Below are 7,195 nucleotides of genomic sequence, written 5' to 3'. Positions count from 1 at the left end.
CTGTACTGCGGGGGATCCATCAATGACATAGGCTGCTGAGTTACACAGAAGTAGTACAGGCTGTCAGACAGGGCTGGGCCCTCGGAGGTCGCAGGATGGAAGACAAGTGGAGAAGCCTTGCAGCTGCGGGGGAGATGGCCTCTTCGCTGCCACCGCCAGGAGAGATTAAATAAATACAGCACACACCTCCCTAAGGAGGGCATCAGGGATTGATATTCTAAGTAGGAATCAATCACCTTGAAAAAGCCAGGAAGAGCCACTAACCCAACCCCCTACAGGAAAAGCCCCAATTCTGTATTCAGGCCTGCTTGCTGCCTGAATCGCTTCCCCATTTGATCCCGACTTAATCAATTTTACCTGAGCAGTTGTGCGTGTGACCTTATCGGTTGACCATAATTCTGTCTCACCTCACGCCCTCCTAGCGAGTTCCCGTGTTTCCCCACCTTAGACTGGCCTTAGCTCATGGATTTGCTATCCCTTAAGAGAGGCAGGGTTGGGGCCTGGTAGATGGCTCAGTGGAATAAGCGATTCCCTGGCAAGTGCAAGGGCCTGAGTTCAATTCCCAGTTCCACCAAAAAAAAAAAAAAAAAAAAAAAAAAAAGTTAAGAAAGGTGGGGTCCTTGGCAACCCACTCAAGTCCCCTCTCTGTCCCTCCCTCAGAAGCTTTATTTACTCCAATATATAATCTGCTGTTAACCTCCATTGTTCCTAAAATCTAGTCTTTGAGTTTAGAGAATGTGGACTCATGACTCATCCTAGATATCTTTTAGATGGGGACTTTCTTTCCCTACAGCATCAGCTCCACCCGGTGTTCCCCATCAGCCTGTGTTGATCAGTGTGTGTTTGTAAGATGCCCCAGCACACCCTCGGGACTCCTCCTTTTCCTCTTCTCCCTCATCTCTAGCTCCTCTCAACCCCCCCACTTTTTTTTTGCGGTACCGGGGATTGAACTCAGGCCCTTGCACTTGCCAGGCAAGCGCTTATTCCACTGAGCCATCTCCCGGGCCCCTTTCCTCTGGGCACTTGCCAATGGCCTGTCTAGCTCCTCATTCCCTCCCCTCCCTATTATTGTGAACCACAGTTTCCTGTCCTCTTCTGTCCTGGCTCTGCCTATGGCTTCTGCCGATGGATCTGTCCTCTTTGGAGTTTCAGTCTCAAGACTCTGTAAATCCCCTGCCACAGAAACTCCGGGTCTCAGTTGCTGAGTTAGAACAGAGCCCTGCAGCCGCGTGGGCTGGCCTGGGACCCAGCGTGGGACACGGTGGAAGCGTAGGTCAGCGCACAACCTCTGGACTCCTCAGTTTTCTCATCTGTAGAATGGACATAACCACAGAACTACCACGTTAAGTTCTGGAGATTAGACACGAGTACATAAAGTGCTAAGAACAACAACGCTGGGCAGCAGTGAGCGTCTGGTACACGCTAGCTATTCCTTTTCACTAGTGTGCCTTCCAGGTCTAGCAGGAAAGGCTCGGCAAGATCACGTCTCTGGAACAAGTGCATGATTTTCTTTTTGGACGAAGCACTTGTGGAATAAAGGCTTTATCTAGCGGAAGACGTAAAATGAGTACCTCAGGCCTCTTTTGTTCCTTCCCGTAGGCTGCGGTGCTTAAACCTTAAGGGCCAGAGCAGCATTCAGTGTGTGAAAGGCGGTAGTTGACCTTGATTTACAAAACAAAGACAGATCAGTTGGCAAGTACTTGAATGATTTTGAAGACCCCTCTCTCCGCATCTGGACTCGTGTGCCCAGCCCAGAGAAAGGCTATCAGTGCTAGGAGGCCAGTGTCACTCTGCTCGTGCCAAAGTAGTGGCGGAATGTCACGTAACAAACCGTCTCAAGGCTCTGAGGCTTCAGGCCCAGTCTCCTCCTGTTCAGAGAGAGGTGCCTGTGGGCTGGCCGGGGTCCTCTCTCTGGGTGGGACAGGGCAGGGCAGGGCTGGAAGCCGGCAGCTTGTTCGCTCCAGGCTCCGGGGACCAGGACTGTGCAGCTCTGGGTCCTGTCCCTCAAGCCCCACCGTGCAGACCACCACGTGGCTTTGCTTACTTGAGCCTCCTGACGTCCTGTGGGCCAGGGCCAGCCACGTGGCCAATGCCACCCTCAGTTGGGCAGGGAACTGAGCAAGTAACCCAGACTACGTCAGGGGACCTGTATTTAAATCAAAATTTAGGGGCTAGGAGGATAGCTGGGGCTGGGGAGATAGCTCATTAGAATAAGCACTTGCCTGGCAAATGCAAGGGCCTGAGTTTAATCCCCGGTTCCGGAAAAAAAAAAAAAAAATCAAAATTTGAATAGAAATCTAAAGTGTAGGGCCGGAAATATAGCTCAATGGCATAAGCGCCTGCCTGGCAAGTGCAAGGTTCCAAGTTTGATCCCCGATACTGCAAACAACAACAACAACAAAAACTCCCACTAAAGTGTGAATTATAATTGTGTCTTTCAAAGAGACTAAACCATGGGTACGTGTTGAAATTAAAAATAAATCTGAGCTGGGTGGGATGGCCTACTACAGTTCTCAATCCCAGCACTCAGTCAGACCCAGGCAGGAGGATCACAAGTTCAAGCCCAACTTGGGGTAATTTGGTGACTTGGTGAGAACCTGTCCCAAAATATAAAAAACAAGAAAGGGATGGGGATATAGCTCAGTGTGATGACCCCTGAGTTCAGGTCCCAGTATGACAAAAACAAAAAACAAAAGCAAAAAAACTCCAAATCAACCGACCAAACAAAGAAACATTGAATTATGGGTCATCTGCTGTGCCTGGTGCAGAAGGGGTGCTGTGGAATTCCCCACCTTTTTGGCCCTTGTGTGAGATTAATACGCCTACTAGGGACATCAGCTCTATTGACCTTTGATTCTTGCAGCCGATCTAGGTAGATAAGAGCAGGGACTTAAGCAAGTCTGTAGAAGGCAACTGTTAAGTTCTCTAACTATACGGCAATTGCCCTGCAAGACTGCTTTTCAGAGGCTCAAAGGGGCCCCGGGCACGGTCTGTTTCTACATCAAAGCTTCAGACCGAGGCGGGAGGTGGGGAGCTGCGGAGGTGTGGAGGTGCACTCGCCTGCAGCAGCTTCCGTGTGGGCGCCCCCGCACCCCGCCTGGCCTCGGAGGGCGCCCCGCGGCCCGGCCCGCAGCCTGTGGAATTTCTCTGGGTCTCCCTCCCTCTCCCGGCAAAGTAAAGTAAATGAAGTCACTTTCTCAGCCTGCCTGTCGCTCAAGGGAAGTTCCTGCCTGGCACATGATCAACAGAGAGCGGAATGCAGACAAATAAATAAACAACTTAATGAATGTAAGATAAAAAGTAGATTAAAGCCGCTTTGGGAGCTTACCACTTTCCTTTCATCCTTTGTTTATCCAGTAATTACACAGTCACTTACAACGTGCTTAATGGATTTTATATACCTGTGATTCTATAAATATCCGCCGTCTATATGTTTTTATAGATAAAGTGGGAGGAGGTGCTCCGGTATGCGCAAACGTGTTCTGGCCCAGACAGAACGCTGCAAGCGCTGAAGTTCAGATTCTACCAAGGCTTGCTCTTCCTGACCTCAGGAAACACAGTGTCGTGAGGGTCAGTAATCATCACTAAATATTTCCAAGAACCTCCGTTGGCAAGTGCAAGGTCCTGAGTTCAATTCCTGACACCCTCACACACACACACACACACACACACACACACACACACACACACAGACAAGACTCTCGCTTGGGGTCAAGCTAGCTGTGTCTCTGACCTGTAACAATATGGTTTCTAGCTGTGGCGACAGTATATCCTCACATTCGAAGGACCACAGCACTCAGGAAGCAGGGAAGCCTGTCTCTGAACCCTACCGTGTTTTGTGGGAGGACCAGCTTGTGTTGAAAGGTGGTTACACAACTGTTCCGATGTGACCCATAAAAAACAAACATGGTGGGTGCACAAATACCCGTTGGGCTGTTGCCTCTTTATTCCTTTTGCCAGAATTTACATAACAGAAGCCACACCCAGGCTACCCCTGCACGTTATTTTCTTATTCCCATTCTATTTTCCTTTAATTATTTAGGGCAGAGTTTTCCACGCTTCAGCGGCTAGGTCACCCGGATTATCAGGTGTCTCTGGTTTGAAAACGCTCGCTCTTAGGGCGATTGGTGAAACCCGGAGATGAAATCGTACAAACTACTGATAGGGATTCAGGTCGCCTTGTGCTGGGAAGGGCCTAATTATCTGTGATTTTTATGGCAGGATCTGCGGATGACACAGATAAGAATGTCTCCTTTCTGTCTGGTGCTGGTCGGGTCCAGGCAGCCCTCGCTGGGTCCAGACTGTTAGTTCCCCTGGCTGTGAACAGGGCACTGGAGGCTTCCATTTGGATTTAGCTGTTCAGCCTCTGGGCAAAGATCGAGGTTGCTCTGCTGTTTTCATTTTAGCCTGGAGAGGAGTGAAGGAAAGAACAATTAGGAAGCTATTAAAGACCAAGAGGAGGGTTGCTTGGAAAAGTCTCACCAAGTGGTTTTTAAATTTTGCTTTTTTTTTTTTTTTTTTTAACCTGTAGGGCACTTCTGCTTTTAAAAACCACACACACGTAGGAGAATCTTTTTACAGACACATGGGGCGAAAGCAAGAGGGTTTCTGCCTTTCAAGTTTGGAGTGAACTTGAAAAAGGCATCCAAGAAACTTGGCTCTGTCTTGTGAACTGCTAGCTGGGAGAACAAAGCAGCGAGGGAAGGTTTGACTTGACTTCCTCTGCCATTTGTTTATATCATCGGAGCAGAAAGAATCTCAGGGCTCGGCTCCGGCTCCCCACTTCCTGAATGAACCGAGAAGCCCGCAGAATTCATTGAAATGAGCCGAGCCCTCTGCAGAAACCCCAGTTGACCTGGGCCCAAAGGGTGAAGATTAATGTTTCTCAATTTAGCAGCCACCCGACCAGGGAACTCAAAATCTCCGTGGCGAGTGTCACCAAATACGTCCCCACCCCCTCCCAGGGCCACAGAAAGGACCCCGGCAGTGGCCACAGCAGCTCTCTGTTGCTATGCGGTGACTTTAATCCAAGACTAGGTTTCAGTCAATCAGATTCAAAGACAGCAGCGGTAGCAGCCATGGAATAGAGTTGAAATTATAAATATTTACTTGAAAATAATGCCCAAGTCAAACTTAAGCAGAATGATCATGTTCTATTGCTCTTTTTTTCTAATTTGACTTCTCTTGGTAGTAAGTAGCTGGCTGCAGCCACCAAACCAGTTTGGCAACTTTTTCCCTCTTGATCGGTATGCACCAAGCCACTGGCAGCAATTTCTGGGATTTTAAGAGATACATGTTTTTCTCTCTCTAGGTTCTTCTGGGCAGAATGCCCGTACTCTCCCCCCAACCAAAAAAAAACAAAAACAAAAACAAAAAAAAAACCAAACTGAGGCTCCCTGAGCTCATTTGATTATCACTGTTAGCTTCCTGCCAGGAGAGAGAGAGAGAGAGAGAGAGAGAGAGAGAGAGAGAGAGAGAGAGAGAGGAGGTCTCAAGATTTAAATTTATAAAATCCTCAGGCCATCCACTTCACGAACCCTCACCGGTGTGACCCGTCTGTGTGCTTTTCTGTAACTTTGATGCCTTCTGCAGCTGGCCGGCCAAGGAGGACACTGCAATTGGTGGGGAAAGAGGGGAAAACACAGCTCAGCGATGAGCGATGAGTGCCCTGGGCCCAGCGGCTGCCCAGCGGCTCCCCACCCGGCCTCTGGAGTGCAGGAGAGGGTTTCAACACCTGTAGATGGAGCAGAGATAGGAGACAGCCGGGCAGGAAGGCAGGAAGGGGTGGGAAAGGGGACCAGCAAGGGTGTGTAGCTCCTCTCAAAGGTAAATGCTCCTCTAGCACACTAGAGGGGATCTGAAGGGTTCATATCTAAAAGGTAAACGCCATGGATTTTAAGGGAAGTTTTTCCTCCAGGACTGAGCGTGGGCATCTAATCCCTGCTTCCTGCTGGACTTCACGGTTGGTGTTTTCAGGAAGAAACCGGGTCATCATTTGAATGTTTCCAGCACTCACTGTTCAGTTAGGTGTCTTTTGAATCCCTTCCGACGCTCGGTTAAACATGAGTCGAAAGTGCTTTTTAAAGTGGAACTGATCTCCGGGTGAGGTAACTTAATCTTCTGAGCGACTGAGAAGCTGAAGACGGATGCTTTCAGAGAACCGTTACTAGAAGACACGGACGGACGCTGCATTATTCCAGGCTATTGATTCCGTTCAGTTCTGTTCTACAGACATATGACCATTTGAGAGCACAAAGCGCTGTTGTATGAGGACACACTTGGCTGCTGTTCACAGAGGGCCCCCTCTACTTTTCTAAAATGTTTACAAGCTTCCTAAGGATGCCTTCCTTCACTGCATCTTCTAAACGGCTCAGTTATTGCTGCCGGCTTTTCTCTGAGAATCAGTGAAATGGCTCTGAGTGGAGCAACGATACCTTTTGTTTCTCATTGATTTGGAAACAAAAGACTCTGGGGAAAAAGTTCACTTTGCTCCTGAAGGCCATAGGTGGAGGAACACAGTGCTGACCAACAAACCTAAGGACCTGAGAACTTCTGCAAGTCCTAGAACAGGGAGACTGTTCCTGCGGCCATGAGATGAGTCTGGGTTGCCCCGTGCTTTCCGAGTATCCCTCCTGCTCTGGTTGACTGTGAAGCTGTCCAAGTCACACACTCACATCTTCTTATTCCTCAAGAATGACAAGGAATGGCCAACAAAGGGAACCGGCATCAACAAAGACAAAGGTCGCGCTAGTCCTCAGGAGGAAGGATGGCAGGGGGTTGCCAGGAGCCAGTGCCCTCCACACCCAGGGTTCCGTGCCTGGCACTGAGAACCTGCGTTTTCTTCTCTGGTGGTGGTGGAGAGCACCGTGAGCCTGCGCACCATGGTGTGTCCACCGGCCTTCTGGCTCCCCACCCCCTTGTTGCCAGTAGTTGCCCCTTCCTGGTTTTGATGATCAAAACTGTCCCCCAGCTTTGCCAGAGATCTCCTAGAATAGGGGCTGGAATAGGACTGTCTTCAGCTGAGTCCAGTAGAGCTGTGGGCCCTGCAGACTCCTATCCTGTTTAAAGAAATAAGAGATCAAACTGGGCATGGTGGCGCATACTTGTAATCCCAGCACTTTGGAAGCTGAGGCAGGAGGATCTTTGCGAGTTTGAGGCCAGCCTGGGCTACAAAGTGAGCTCAAGGCCAGGCTGA

Source organism: Octodon degus, unplaced genomic scaffold (genome assembly GCF_000260255.1).
Source record: "Octodon degus isolate 3935 unplaced genomic scaffold, OctDeg1.0 scaffold00077, whole genome shotgun sequence".
Classification (NCBI taxonomy): domain Eukaryota; kingdom Metazoa; phylum Chordata; class Mammalia; order Rodentia; family Octodontidae; genus Octodon; species Octodon degus.
Note: the sequence above shows the minus strand (reverse complement) of the source record.